Source organism: Pongo abelii, chromosome 3, assembly GCF_028885655.2.
Source record: "Pongo abelii isolate AG06213 chromosome 3, NHGRI_mPonAbe1-v2.0_pri, whole genome shotgun sequence".
NCBI lineage: Eukaryota > Metazoa > Chordata > Mammalia > Primates > Hominidae > Pongo > Pongo abelii.
The window spans coordinates 152,978,704-152,995,228 of NC_071988.2; the positions used below are offsets into that span (position 1 = coordinate 152,978,704).

General features: G+C 39.2%; 1 long non-coding RNA gene across 1 annotated transcript in view; it reads right to left on the reverse strand.

Moving 5' to 3' along the window:
• LOC134761300 (uncharacterized) overlaps window positions 1–16,525 on the reverse strand; it is a 42,900-nt gene that overhangs the window by 369 nt on the left and 26,006 nt on the right. The window contains exon 2 of the long non-coding RNA XR_010139781.1: window positions 778–818. This is a non-coding gene — a long non-coding RNA (uncharacterized LOC134761300). The remainder of the gene's footprint in view (window positions 1–777; window positions 819–16,525) is intronic.

The window sequence follows — 16,525 nt, forward strand, 5'->3', positions numbered from 1 at the left end:
TGGTATATATGACTTTGTCTATTCTCCTACATTGTATCAGAGTTAGTCTCTAGACAAATGGCATATGGCAAAAGTGATGATATGTTACTTTAGAGACTAAATCTTAAAGATGGTCTAGCTATTGCCATGCCCTCTCTCTCTGATTATTTGTTCGGAGTCATATGTGGTGAGGAAATGAGTTGTACTGCCAACAGTGCTCAGAAGAAGATTCTCAACCAAGTCAAGTATTCAGCAATGGCAGCTCTGGCCGATATTTCAACTGCAATCTTGTGAGATGCCATGAGCCAGATTTATACAATTAAGCTTTTCACAGACTGCAGAAGCTCAGGAAACATTTGACATAATGTGTGTTGCTTTAAGCTTCTAAGGTTTGGGATAATTTGTTACATACTAATATATAACTAATCCAGGTGTGAATACGAGAAGATGGCTACTTTTGGCAAACAAGCTGAGACACAGAACTTTGAGAGACATAATTCACTTTTTGAAAATGAATTCAGGTATTATTAATCTTGTTGTATAATTTACCAGTACAGCTTATCTGCAACAAATAGACATCTAAGTTCTTCTAATTCAATTTCCTGAATGCATCATAGTTTAGCTCATTGGATGCCTTTTCCAAAGCAAAAAAAAATTTTAAGGAAAAATTTGGTTCCATATCAATGAAGAAAATATTATCACGATCTAGAAATAAGCAGCTTGAGGAATGGGCAAAATACCAAAATTTGAGCAAATGTCAAAGGACTTTGAGATAAAGTATAATGACTAAATACATACTGTTTTTTGAAGAGGCTGATGTAGAGACTTAACATATAGCCCTATGGCAAAAATAAAAGGACTAAGAGTTATTAAACTTTTCTTATGTATCAAGTGCTTTTTAAAAAATTAGTCTAAATTTAACAACAGAAATCTTATGTTATATTACAGATATGAACACTGAAATTCAGAAATAGTAGTTATAGCACTAATCCAAGGGCTTTCTAAGTAATACTAAAATTCATAAGCATTACAGAAAAAAAAAGACTTTATTTGATAACAGCTTGATGAAACAAATACAAAGAAACTCAAAAGGAAAAAGCCAAAATACATATGACAAGCTGGGATATAAAAGAGTGGAATATCTTTGAGATAAAAACTTCAGCTTTCTTAATATACAAAGAGATTTTACACAGCATTTTTTTTAAAAAAATCAGAAAACCCCAAACTAATATCTTATTACAAGAATATGTAAGTGGCCTATAAGTATAGGAAATGGGTTTTCAACAGGAAAAATGCAAATCAAATAATAAAATGTTATCATCTATAAGATTTTTAAGAATTAAAATTTATCAGTGTTGGCAATGAGGAAAATTCAAGCACTACAATACCCTGTAGAATAGTGTAAATTGGTAAGTATTTTCTAAACAGCAATTTTTGTATATTCGTAGTTTAAATGCATACAATATGGTGTTGAAAAAAACATACTACCTGTCAGAAATTTAAATAAGTCTCCAATATGAAACCAAAATTCTAAATAATTCAATTGTAAAGAGAATATGAAGTGCTCTAAAAGAGGCATTTTTATCTGAATAATTTTCATGGTTAGATCATTTGCCAACCTTCCCTTCTACCTTCTAGAGTTGGGAGTAAAATGGAACAAGATGGTAAAGTTAACAGGTTAAATAGCTTTTGAAAGATGTGCATGTTCATTGAGAATATGCAAATTTATCCTGGGCAGAATGGATCCGCCACCTCTGCAGATGGCTGAACTAATGCGATTTAACTTGAAAGAAGACAGTGTTCTGTCAGTGTCAGGAGTAGAGGAGAGGAGGATGAGGTTTAAAAAGAGCTTGATGTCCCACATAAGAGGACTATAGGGTGGAGAAGCATCAGAGTCTCTGAAAAATCAATATGTGTTTTCCACAATAGAGTCTATTTACATAAAAAGTACGAGGGCAGGCAGCTTGTCCTTATTCATATCTCAATAAAAATAGAATTATAATTCGGTTCAGTTAGGTAAAACATAGTTATCCTTTTTTATTAGTCCCTATTCTACTTTTCTTCAGTAACCCCAGAGGAGTTGGAACCTGGACAGGGATTGTCTGTACGTACACATATACACACTGACCTTTTTGGTCCCAACGTATCTCTAGCATGTATTTGGAAAATAGCTTTGCATTAGCTTAACATTTTTAAGTTAGGATGTACTAATTATTGCTAGCTAAAAAAAAATAAACAAAAGATATGCTCATAATGTCAGTAAGCTATAATAAGGATGATTCAACATCGCACAGTTGAGAACACTGACTATAAAAGAAAAACATCTTCATGTGTAATCCTAGCAATTTGAGCACTTTAATAATCCATACTTTAAAAAGTGCTACCAGCTACGTGTGTATTGATTTTCTCACTGCAGCATTGTCTGCAATAGAGAAAAATAGGAAGCAGACAAGATACACAGTCATAGTAATTTTGAACCTCATTTATCCTGGTGACATATTTTCATACTCTAAAAACAGACTTAATTTGGAAAAAGAGAAAAAATTACTGTCATTCACTCCCAAAATTTTTATTATAATTTCCCTTGTGTTACTCACAAAATGACCGGCATAATAATAAGAAAAACCTACCAATGGTTTCTTCATTGTCTGAAATATTAGAATCAGTATATAGTCTACTCATGTTAACAGTCTGACAAAACAACAGGTTTATTTTTGCTATGGAGGTTATCATATGTCTTGAAATTTAAATCATCCTCATCTCTTTACATTCAATAATTTTCAAACAAATGTTTATAAGCTTTTCTTTTGTTTAAACAAAAATGTCTCCAAAGTTTGAGTCATCACTTAGGGACATTGAAAATATTTCAAAAACAGATACACGAAAGGTTTATTTTTATGCTTAACCTTTACATTTAAAGATTTAAAAACCAAATGCCCTAATAAGATATAAAATACTGTGTTCCATTCCACTTTTTCATCCCCCCACAACACACACACACACACACACACACACACACAAAACAGAAAGAAACCAAACCCCACAAATAATTTTTTAATTTTTTCTTAAACATCCACTAATCCTAAATTTTCACATGTGGGTACAGCTCAACCCATGAAGCAAAGCTTATATAGAGAGTATCGACTGTTTTAATTACTAATGGTATCAATGTTTGTATAAAAAGAGAAAGATAAATTGAGTTTAAGAGAGGTATAATGCTACCACAACTTTATAAGTAAAGGAATTGGAATCAGGCACTGGTACTTCTTTTCATAAAAGTCTTCAGAGAAGTTCTAGAGGGTAGCCCTGTCTGTTTTCTGTCCTATTTCTTATTGTCAATATTTGTTAATGTAAATGTCACTTACCAAAGCTTGATAAACTGAGCTCTAAACTTTTGCTTCTTTCCTTTCAGTGAGGAACTCTGACAATAGGGCCTAAAGGTCTCATACTATTTCTCATGTGCGTCTGTGTGAAGAGACCACCAAACAGGCTTTGTGTGAGCAACATGGCTGTTTATTTCACCTGAGTGGAGGCGGGCTGAGTCCGAAAAGAGAGTCAGCGAAGGGAGATAAGGGTGGGGCCATTTTATAGGATTTGGGTAGGTAAAGGAAAATTACAGTCAAAGGGGGTTTGTTCTCTGGTGGGCAGGAGTGGGGGGTCACAAGGTGCTCAGTGCGGGTGCTTTTTGAGCCAGGATGAACCAGGAAAAGGACTTTCACAAGGTAATGTCATCAGTTAAGGTGGGGCAGGGCATATTCACTTCTTTTGTGATTCTTCAGTTACTTCAGGCCATCTGGGCGTATAGGTGCAAGTCACAGGGGATGAGATGGCTTGGCTTGGGCTCAGAGGCCTGACATTCCTGCCTTCTTATATTAATAAGAAAAATAAAACAAAATAGTGTTGAAGTGTTGGGGTGGCGAAAATTTTTGGGGGGTGGTATGGAGAGAGAATGGGCGAAGTTTCTCAGGGCTGCTTCAAGCAGGATTAGGGGCAGCGTGGGAACCTAGAGTGGGAGAGATTAAGCTGAATGGAGGTCTTGTGGTAAGGGGTGATATTGTGGGGATGTTAGAAGAAACATTTGTCGTATAGAATGATTGGTGATGGCCTGGATACAGTTTTGGATGAATTGAGAAACGGAATAACAGAAGGAGAAAAACAGGTATAAAAGGTCTAAGAATTGGGACGACTCAGGATATCTGATTAGAGAGTGCCTAAAGAGATTCAGCATAGTCCTGCCAGCAAAGATCATTTATTTACCTCAAGTTAAGAGTGACAGTTTGGGGATAGCACCAGGAGATATCAGCTGTGATGGCTTGGAGAAACGGTGTAAACCGGCAGTGTAAACAAGAGCAGGACATGTACAAGTAGTTGAGAGCGGTGAATAGGAGTATGACTAGACAGAAGATAGTAGGGATGAAAAGTTTTTTTGGGGCACAGTCTAAGTTGGTCTGGTGCCTGGAATGAGACTGGGGCCTAATAAAAAGGAGCATCTATACAGGAGCTCAAATGGGCTGTACCCTGTAGCATTCCAAGGACAGGCCTGAATTCTGAGAAGGGAAAGTGGTAAAAGTATTGTCCAGTCCTTTTTAAGTTGGTGGCTGAGCTTGGTGAGGTGTGTTTTTAAAAGACCTTTAGTCCGTTCTACTTTTCTTGAAGACGGAGGACCGTAAGGGATATAAAGGTTTCACTGAATACTAAGAGCCTGAAAAACTGCTTGGCTGATTTGACTAATTAAAGGCTCGTCTGTTATCAGACTGTATTGAGGTGGGAAGGCTAACCTGAGGAATTGTGTCTGACAGAAGGGAAGAAATGACTGCGGTGGCCTTCTCAGACCCTGTAGGAAAGGCCTCTACCTATCCAGTGAAAGCATCTACCTAGACTAACAGGTATTTTAGTTATCTGACTCACCGCATGTTGAGTAAAGCTAATCTGCCAGTCCTGGGTGGGGCAAATCCTCGAGCTTGATGTGTAGGGAAGGGAGGGGGCCTGAATAATCTCTGAGGAATAGTAGAATAGCAGATGGAACACTGAGAAGTGATTTCCTTGAGGATAGATTTCCACGATGGAAAGGAAATGAGAGGTTCTAAGAGGCGGGCTAGTGGCTTGTACTATAGCATAGCCTGCCTTTGCTGGTGTGTGGCGATTAGGCCTGGTGGAACCGCCATCAATAAGTCAAGTGTGATCAGGGTGAGGAACAGGAAAGAAGGAAATTTGGGGAAATGGGGTGAATGTCAGGTGGATGAGAGAGATACACTCATGGGGGTCAGGTGTGGTATCAGGAATAATGTGGGAGGCCGGATTGAAGTCTGGGCCAGGAACAACAGTAATTGTGGGAGACTCAACAAAGAGTGAGTATAGCTGAAGGAGCCGGGAAGCAGAAAGTATATGCATCAGGTATGAGGAAGAAAATAGATTTTGGAAGTTATGAGAACTGTAGAGAGTGAGTTGAGCATAGTTTGTGATTTTGAGGGCCTCTAAAAGTATTAAAGCAGCGGCAGCCGCTGCACGCAGACATGAGGGCTAGGCTAAAACAGTAAGGTCAAGTTGTTTGGACAGAAAGGCTACAGGGTGTGGTCCTGGCTCTTGTGTAAGAATTCTGACCCCGCTAACCATGCCTAGGAAGGAGTTGTTGTTTTGTAGAAGGTGCTGGGGTTTGAGAGATCAGTCGGACATGATTGGCAGGGAGAGCACGTGTGTTTTTATGAGAATTATGCCGAGATAGGCAACAGATGAGGAAGAAATTTGGGCTTGATTGAAGTAATAGGGGCTGTCTGTGAAGTTTTGTGGCAGTACAGCCTAGGTAATTTGCTGAGCTTGATGGGTGTCAGGGTCAGTCCAAGTGAAAGTGAAGAGAGGCTGGGATTAAGAGTGCAAAGGAATAGTAAAGAAAGCATGTTTGAGATCTAGAACAGAATAATGGGTTGTAGAGGCAGGTATTGACCATGGGAGAGTATATGGGTTTGGCACCACGGGGTGGATAGGCAGAACAATTTGGTTGATAAGGCGCAGATCCTGAACTAACTTGTAAGGCTTGTCTGGTTTTAAGACAGGTAAAATGGGGGAATTGTAAGGAGAGTTTATAGGCTTTAAAAGCCATGCTGTAGCAGGCCTTTAATCTTTTTAAAGCATGCTGCGGGATGGGATATTGGCGTTGAGTGGGGTAAGGGTGATTAGGTGTTAATGAGATGGTAAGGGGTGCATGATCGGTCACCAAGGAGGGAGTAGAGGTATCTTATAATTATGGGTTAAGGTGGGGGGATACAAGAGGAGGATGCAAAGGAGGCTTTGGATTGGGAAGAAAGGCGGCAATGAAATATAGCTGTAGTCCGGGAATAGTCAGGGAAGCAGATAATTTAGTTAAAGTGTCTCAGCCTAATAAGGGAACTGGGCAGGTGGGAATAACTAAAAAGGAGTGCTTAAAAGAGTATTGTCTAAGTTGGCACCAGAGTTGGGGAATTTTAAGAGGTATAGAAGCCTGGCGGTCAATACCCACAACAGTTATGGAGGCAAGGGAAACAGGCCCTTGAAAAGAAGATAATGTGGAGTGCGTAGCCTCCGTATTGATTAAGAAGGGGACGAGCTTACCTTCCACTGTGAGAGTTACCCAAAGCTCAGCGTCTGTGATGGTCTAGGGGGCTTCTGAGGTGATCGGGCAGTGTCAGTCTTCAGCCGCTAAGCCAAGAAGATCTGGGAAGTAGTCAGAGAGCCTTGGGCCAGAGTTCCAGGGGCTCTGGGAGTGGCTGCCAGGTGAGTTGAACAGTCCGATTTTCAGTGGGGTCCCACACAGATGTGATGCGGCTTAGGAATCCTGGGCTGCAGGCATTCCTTGGCCCAGTGGCCAGATTTCCGGCACGTGTAGCAAGCTCCTGTGGGAGGATGTTCTGGAGGAACGCCTGGCTGCTGTGGTTCAGGCGTTTGGAAGTTCTTGTGTGCTGGAGATGTGTGGCTGGGGTTTGTCTTACAGTGGAGGCAAGGAATTGCAACTTTTTTCTATTATTGTACACCTTGAAGGCGAGGTTAATTAAATCCTGTTGTGGGGTTTGAGGGCTGGAATTTAATTTTTGGAGTTTTATTTAATGTCGGGAGCAGATTGGGTAATAAAATGTATTTTGAGAATAAGACGGCCTTTTGACCTTTTAGGGTCTAGGGCTGTAAAGTGTCTCAGGGTTGCTGCCAAACAAGTCATGAACTGGGCTGGATTTTTATATTTGATGAAAAAGAGCCTAAATGCTATCTGATTTGGGATAAAGAAAAAGGAGCATTAACCTTGACTATGCCTTTAGCTCCAGCCATGTTTTTAAGAGTAAATTGCTGGGCAGGAGGGGGAGGGCTAGTCAGAGAATGAAACTGTAAGCCAGACCAGGTGTGAGGAGGGGAGGTGATAAAAAGATTATAGGGTGGAAGAGCGGAGGCTGAGGAAGAATTGGGACCTAGCTTGGCCTGGTGAGGAGGGGAGAGGTCAGATGGGTCTGTAGAAAAGGAAGATCAGAAAGACCCAGTGACGCTTGGGGTTGGGACTGAGGGGACAGGCGGAAGGGAAAGAAGATTTGGGACGAGTTGCACTGGGCACAGAGACTAGAAAGGGACTGATGTGTAGAAGAATGCCTGGACATCAGGAACCTCAGACCATTTGCCTAATTTACGACAAGAATTATTTAGATCTTGTAGGATGGAAAAACTGAAAGTGCCGTTTTCTGGCTATTTGGAACTACCGTCGAGTTTTTATTGGGGTCAAGCGGCATTGCAGAAGAAAATAAGATGCTTAGATTTTAGGCCAGGTGAGAGTTGAAGAGGTTTTAAGTTCTTAAGAACACAGGCTAAGGGAGAAGGAGGAGAAATGGAAGGTGGAAGCTTGCCCATAGTGAAGGAGGCAAGCCCAGAAAAAAGAGTAGAGACACCGAGAAAGGGGGAGGGGGTTTCTTGCCCTCCAGAAAAGCAGAGAAAGGGTTGGGGCACGGAAATAAGGGATTGGGGCACAGAGATATAAGAAGTTGGGGCATGGAAATAAGGGATTGGGGTGCAGAGATAAGAGGTTGGGGTGCGGAAATAAGGGATTGGGGTGCAGAGATAAGAGGTTGGGGCATGGAAATAAGGGATTGGGGCACAGAGATAAGAGGTTGGGGTGCAGAAATAAGGGATTGGGGGTTCTTGCCCCCTAGAAAAGCAGGACTTGCCGCTAAGGGTGAAGGAGAAGGGGTTGAGGGGTACTTGCTCCTCTCCCAGAAAAGCGGGACTTGCCGCTAAGGGTGAAGGAGAAGGGGTTGAGGGGTACTTGCCCCTCTCCCAGAAAAAGCAGAGAAGGGGTAGAGACAAGGAGAGAAGGGGTTGGGGTACTTGCCCCTTCCCCAGAAAAGCGGGACTTGCCGCTAAGGGTGAAGGACCAAGGCAGGCGTCCCTGCGTGGTCTGACACCTTTGAAACGTGGGTGAATAATCAGAGAGGGATCCCTGCCATTATTAAATACCAAGGGAAGGCTGCCTTCCCAGTCCATGACCGGCACCGGAGTTTTGGGTTCAAGGATAAAACGTGTCTCCTTTGTCTCTCCCAGAAAATGAAAGGAATTGAAATTAAGAGAAGGGAGAGATTGAAGAGTGGAAAGGAGAAAGTGGTTGAGGGACAGTGAGAGAGGTTGGAGAAGAGAGTAAGAAGAGGCCGCTTACCCAATTTAAAAGTGGTGAGATGTTCCTTGGGCTGGTGGGTCTGAGGACCGGAGGTCATAGGTGGATCTTTTTCATGGAGCAAAGAGCAGGAGGATGGGGGATTGATCTCCCAAGGGAGGTCCCCTGATCTGAGTCACGGCACCAAATTTCATGAGCGTCCGTGTGAAGAGACCACCAAACAGGCTTTGTGTGAGCAACATGACTGTTTATTTCACCTGGCTGCAGGCAGGCTGAGTCCGAAAAGAGAGTCAGCGAAGGGAGATAAGGGTGGGGCCGTTTTATAGGATTTGGGTAGGTAAAGGAAAACAACAGTCAAAGGGGGTTTGTTCTCTGGCGGGCAGGAGTGGGAGGTTGCAAGGTGCTCAGTGGGGGTGCTTTTTGAGCCACGATGAGCCAGGAAAAGGACTTTCACAAGGTAATGTCATCAGTTAAGGCAAGGACCGGCCATTTATGCTTCTTTTGTGGTGGAATGTCATCAGTTAAGGTGGGGCAGGGCATGTTCACTTCTTTTGTGATTCTTCAGTTACTTCCGGACATCTGGGCATATACGTGCAAGTCACAGGGGATGTGATGGCTTGGCTTGGGCTCAGAGGCCTGACACTATTCATATGTCTTTGCTTCTGATGTTTGCTGACTGGCAGCAATGTATCCCTAGATCACATCTACCTGCCTAAGTCCCAGGAAGAACCTGTTAATAGCACTGCCTACAAATTGAACAGGCTGTGGACCTCTTTAAGATTTTAAATAAAATGCATCTGTGAAGCACTGATTCACTTTGGCAACTGAAAACCAAGCCTTCAATTCTGTAATTCATTTCTTGAAAGAGAATATTGACTTGCAAAACTCTAGGGATGGGGAGAATTCTTCTCCCAACCCTCAAAGGTTTGAGTCTACTGAAATAAACTGACAATAAATGGATAAACTGGAGAAAAGACATACAAAGTCAGTGATGCACATAGCCATGAGAGCCATATAAAATATGAGAAACAAAGAAACAACAGATGGTTGAAGTTTATAGGGGAGCTTCACAGGGGAAAGGGAGATGGGGAAAATGTAAGTAATTTTGAGAGGTTGTAAATAGTTTTTAGAGAAATTGAATGGATCTAAATAACAGACAATAGTTTGTAAATGATTCTCTTTGGACACTGAATGTGATCAAATTATGGAAGGTGACAGGTAGAATTGCAATTTAAACACAGGTTGTCTTGTTATGTGGATAAAGTCTCTTAGTATCTCTGGGCTTCCCTCAGAAGAATAGATTAAAAGTCTGTCTGGGCATGAGGACAACTTTCAGTCTCTTCTTTTCTTCGGTAGTCAGTCCAACCTGCTTATTTGATAAGATTCCTGTGGAGAATTTTTTAAGACAATTGCATTTCTTTTGGAAGAATGAATGATTGTAAATGAATTATTTCATTCAATTATCTAATCCCTTTGCAATTCTTCAAATTGCCTGACTTGTAAATCTTTATAGCAGTATTCAGCAAACTGCATTTTGTGGAAATTCAAGTTTTCCAAGCTACATTTTTTTTGGTGGGGGAAGAACTTTTCCTCAGGTAAAGGAACTCCCAGAAAGACCCCTTCCTACCTTTGGGAGAGGGGCAAGAGAAGATTAGAAAGTCCTTGGTTCTGAGCTTCTAAAACCTTCTGATTTTCTTTCATTCAAAAGTGCTCAGCATGCCAAAGAATCATACTTTAGGATATCATTCTTTGTGCCCCAACTATGCAAAATTAATATGGATGTGAACTCAATTACTTAAAATTACATTAGTTAAATATGCATGTAATATGTGAGCAATATGTTTACGATTTACTGCTATATTTTAGGAAAAGTAAACATTAGATAAGATAAATTACAAGAGAAATCAGAAAAGAAAGAGGTATAAGAAAATATAGGTTGAGAATAAACGAGTGGATGGTGAAATAACTACAAAGAGAAGTACAATAGTAGAAACAGTGTCAAAGAAAGCAGATTATGAAAGAAGTCAATAGGCAGATAATGAAGAGAAAGTAAAAGAGCAACCAAGGACTATGAGAAAGATGGAAAGGTAGTAAGTTCTAAGTTATCAAAGCACATTGCTCTTAACATGTATTTTTAATTAAACAATGCATTTTAGTAGAATTTCACACTGGGTTTTTATAAATGAATGATCTAATTACCCTCTTTTCACAGTTTTTCAAATTGCCTAACTAGAAAATCTTTAAAGCAGCATCTGTAAATTGTATATTGCAAAAATTCAGGTTTCCCCAGAAATGCCTCAATGCTCTGTTAACATAAATCTTCAGACAAATTAAATGTAGAAAATTTTAATTGCGCATAGAGTGATTCGCAAATTGAGCAGCCCCCAGACCAGAATAAGTTCAGAGCAACTACAGGGCTGCCACATGGTCTGGTAACATTTAAGGACAGAAAGTGAAAAGTGATGCAAACAGAAAATAGAAGTGAGGTACAGAAACACCCAGATTGGTTACAGCTCAGCATTTGCCTTATTTGAACCTGCTTTACACACTTAACTGCCTATAGTTGACTAAAGTTTGGCTACTGTTATTGCCTGAGACTCAGCTACTTGTTACAAGCATAGGTTAGTCCATTTACACATCAAGTTGAGTTACAGTTCATTATGTATGAAGAAACCTTCAGGCCAAACTTAAAATAAGTGAAGGAGGCAGCTTTAGGCCAAACATAATTTAACAGCTATAGTGTTTAATTCTAATTCAATTTAATTTTAAATATTTTAAAACATCAATAAAAAACACAAATGCTCAAAAATACTACGTACAAGTCTGTAACCCATTGTGATCTTAGCTGCTGGACTGTTTATTTATACATATTTATTTTTTTTTGAGACAGAGTCTCACTCTGTTGCCCAGGCTGGAGTGCAGTGGCACAATCTGGGCTCACTGCAAGTTCCACCTCCAGGGTTCACGCTGTTCTCCTGCCTCAGCCTCCCTAGTAGCTGGGACTGCAGGTGCCCACCACCACGACCAGCTAATTTTTTGTATTTTTAGTAGAGACGGGGTTTCACCGTGTTAGCCAGGATGGTCTCCATCTCCTGATATCGTGATCTGCCCGCCTTGGCCTCCCAGAGTGCTGGGATTACAGGCGTGAGCCACTGCTCTTGGCCCTGTTTATATTTATTTTTATTTTTGTTTCAGACATCAGGATAAAGTTTCTCCTGCCATTTCTGTTTAAATAAGTTGCATCTTTTAAAGTAGAAGGCATAATGTTAAAAAAAAGGCATTTATATTTTTAACCATTCATCTGAGTGAATCAAGATTATTTCATAGTTTATGAATTTAAAGAAAGAGAAACCTGATTCAATGTTCACATTAAAATAAACATTATAATATTAATTGTTTAAGTATAAAATAAATCATCATTTATTTTGATCAGAATTTACTGAAAAGTTTTATTTTGAAAACAAACAATCAAAAAGCCAAACTGAGTACCAGTAGAGCAGTTTTAAGCAATTAAATCCAGGTCAGATTTCAGCCCAGAATAGTAGTGCTCATGTTTTACTACCTCTCTGTGAAAGAAGGGCATTTTGATTTTCCTCTTCATATTCATTTCAGGAACTGGAAAAAATTCTTTCTTAAAAAATACACTAAAACTAAAACAGCTCATCATATTGATTCCCCAAGGAAGTTTTGACTTATAGAGAGCAAATTAAGAGCAAGTGCAGGGTCCTTGTGGTTATTTCTTTCAACATGCAAAACAATTTTCCTTTTATAAATGAGTTTAGCTAATGTGCCTTTGAGATGATTCATAGTTCACTGACAGCTGTTTACCTTCAAGCCCACATCAGATAATTTACCCTTCTCTCCAGTTGCATTTGAATTCAAAATAAACATGCTCAGTAAATTCTCTTGATAACAAGTTAAAGATTAGATTGTCTTTTGGCAATGGATTTCCAACCAGGTGGAAAGCAGAGAAAGAAGTTGCAGATACTTGCAAGAGCAAAATTAAAGACAGGAAATTTTAACTGGCCTCTAGGTATGACTATTATTGGTTAAATTCTGATTAAGTGGTGTAAATTACATTTTATTAGTATGTACCTAATATTATTCAGATTTACCATATTCTATTTTCTTTATGTTTGTATAATTTCGAGATCACTAACATTAAAATATGCAATGTGATATAAAACCCAACTATATAATTCATATATTTAAAGTTTTCAATGTGAATACCACTCAAAAATCATTCTGAGGATATTATTTACAAAAAGTTCTGAAATGATGCCTACTCTTTAAGGTCACATTAGAAAACTGTAGTGTAGAACACATTATGATATATATTTGATTTATTTTCTTACAGTGGTGGATTGAATATCATAGGTCACATTATGGCTTAGAAAATATTTTGAGTATCATAAATATTCTGTTCTCCAAACACTCAGTAAGATAGACTGCAAATTTTCTTATTTCCATTTTAAAATAAATAATACTAGAAAGCTCAGTGACTTGACCTTTGTTACACTACTGGTAAAGTAAAACCAGAAACCAAGCATACATACTTCAAAACTTTAAACCATACTGCTTGTACAATGTATTTTATTCTAACACAGATGCCCAAAGTAAAGCACATATTTTTGTTTTATTTCTCCCAGTTCTAAAATACTGGGTTTGCTAATTTTTTTAAATCTTTTATTATTATTATTATTATTCTTTAACTTTTAGGGTACATGTGCACAATGTGCAGGTTAGTTACATATGTATACATGTGCCATGCTGGTGTGCTGCACCCATCAACTCGTCATTTAGCATTACGTATATCTCCTAATGCTATCCCTCCCCCCTCCACCCACCCCACAACAGTCCCCAGAGTGTGATGTTCCGCTTCCTGTGTCCATGTGTTCTCATTGTTCAATTGCCACCTATAAGTGAGAATATGCAGTGTTTGGTTTTTTGTTCTTGCGATAGTTTACTGAGAATGATGATTTCCAGTTTCATCCATGTCCCTACAAAGGACATGAACTCATCATTTTTTATGGCTGCATAGTATTCCATGGTGTACATGTGCCACATTTTCTTAATCTGGTCTATCATTGTTGGACATTTGTGTTGGTTCCAAGTCTTTGCTATTGTGAATAGTGCCGCAATAAACATACGTGTGCATGTGTCTTTATAGCAGCATGATTTATAGTCCTTTGGGTATATACCTAGTAATGGGATGGCTGGGTCAAATGGTATTTCTAGTTCTAGATCCCTGAGAAATCGCCACACTGACTTCCACAATGGTTGAACTAGTTTACAGTCCCATCAACTGTGTAAAAGTGTTCCTGTTTCTCCACATCCTCTCCAGCACCTGTTGTTTCCTGACTTTTTAATGATTGCCATTCTAACTGGTGTGAGATGGTATCTCATTGTGGTTTTGATTTGCATTTCTCTGATGGCCAGTGATGGTGAGCATTTTTTCATGAGTTTTTTGGCTGCATAAATGTCTTCTTTTGAGAAGTGTCTGTTCATGTCCTTTGCCCACTTTTTGATGGGGTTGTTTTTTTCTTGTAAATTTCTTTGAGTTCATTGTAGATTCTGGATATTAGCCCTTTGTCAGATGAGTAGGTTGTGAAAATTTTCTCCCATTTTGTAGGTTGCCTGTTCACTCTGATGGTAGTTTCTTTTGCTGTGCAGAAGCTCTTAAGTTTAATTAGATCCCATTTGTCAATTTTGGCTTTTGTTGCCATTGCTTTTGGTGTTTTAGACATGAAGTCCTTGCCCATGCCTATGTCCTGAATGGTAATGCCTAGGTTTTCTTCTAGGGTTTTTATGGTTTTAGGTCTAACATGTAAATCTTTAATCCATCTTGAATTAATTTTTGTATAAGGTGTAAGGAAGGGATCCAGTTTCAGCTTTCTACATATGGCTAGCCAGTTTTCCCACCACCATTTATTAAATAGGCAATCCTTTCCCCATTGCTTGTTTTTCTCAGGTGTGTCAAAGATTGGATAGTTGTAGATATGTGGCATTATTTCTGAAGGCTCTGTTCTGTTTCATTGATCTATATGTCTGTTTTGGTAGCAGTACCATGCTGTTTTGGTTACTGTAGCCTTATAGTATAGTTTGAAGTCAGGTAGCATGATGCCTCCAGCTTTGTTCTTTTGGCTGAGGATTGACTTGGTGATGCAGGCTCTTTTTTGTTTCCATATGAACTTTAAAGTAGCTTTTTCCAATTCTGTGAAGAAAGTTATTGGTACCTTGATGGGGACGGCATTGAATCTATAAATTACCTTGGGCACTATGGCCATTTTCACGATATTGATTCTTCCTACCCATGAGCATGGAATGTTCTTCCATTTGTTTGTATCCTCTTTTATTTCATTGAGCAGTGGTTTGTAGTTCTCCTTGAAGAGGTCTTTCACATCCCTTGTAAGTTGGATTCCTAGGTATTTTATTCTCTTTGAAGCAATTATGAATGGGAGTTCACTCATGATATGGCTCTCTGTTTGTCTGTTACTGGTGTATAAGAATGCTTTTGATTTTTGTACATTGGTTTTGTATTCTGAGGCTTTGCTGAAGTTGCTTATCAGCTTAAGGACATTTTGGGCTGAGACAATGGGGTTTTCTAGGTATACAATCATGTCATCTGCAAACAGGGACAATTTGACTTCCTCTTTTCCTAATTGAATACCCTTTATTTCCTTCTCCTGCCTAATTGCCCTGGCAGAACTTTCAACACTATGTTGAATAGGAGTGGTGAGAGAGGGCATCCATGTTTTGTGCCAGTTTTCAAAGGGAATGCTTCCAGTTTTTGCCCATTCAGTATGATATTGGCTGTGGGTTTGTCATAGATAGCTCTTATTGAGATACGTCCCATCAATACCTAATTTATTGAGAGTTTTTAGCATGAAGGGTTGTTGAATTTTGTCAAAGGCCTTTTCTGCATCTATTGAGATAATCATGTGGTTTTTGTCTTTGGTTCTGTTTATATGCTGGATTACATTTATTGATTTGCGTATATTGAACCAGCCTTGCATCCCAGGGATGAAGCCCACTTGATCATGGTGGATAAGCTTTTTGATGTGCTGCTGGATTTGGTTTGCCAGTATTTTATTGAGGATTTTTGCATCAATGTTCATCAAGGATATTGGTCTAAAATTCTCTTTTTTTGTTGTGTCTCTGCCAGGCTTTGGTATCAGGATGATGCTGGCCTCATAAAATGAGTTAGGGAGGATTTCTTCTTTTTCTATTGATTGGAATAGTTTCAGAAGGAATGGTACCAGTTCTTCCTTGTACCTCTGGTAGAATTCGGCTGTGAATCCATCTGGTCCTGGACTCTTTTTGGTTGGTAAGCTATTGATTATTGCCACAATTTCAGCTCCTGTTATTGGTCTATTCAGAGATTCAACTTCTTCCTGGTTTAGTCTTGGGAGGGTGTATGTGTTGAGGAATTTATCCATTTCTTCTAGATATTCTAGTTTATTTGCATAGAGGTGTTTGTAGTATTCTCTGATGGTAGTTTGTATTTCTGTGGGATTGGTGGTGATATCCCCTTTATCAGTTTTTATTGTGTCTATTTGATTATTCTCTCTTTTCTTTTTTATTAGTCTTGCTAGTGGTCTATCAATTTTGTTGATCCTTTCAAAAAACCAGCTCCTGGATTCATTAATTTTTTGAAGGGTTTTTTGTGTCTCTATTTCCTTCAGTTCTGCTCTGATTTCAGTTATTTCTTGCCTTCTGCTAGCTTTTGAATGTGTTTGCTCTTGCTTTTCTAGTTCTTTTAATTGTGATGTTAGGGTGACAATTTTAGATCTTTCCTGCTTTCTCTTGTGGGTATTTAGTGCTATAAATTTCCCTCTACACACTGCTTTGAATGTGTCCCAGAGATTCTGGTATGTTGTGTCTTTGTTCTCAATGGTTTCAAATAACATCTTTATTTCTGCCTTCATT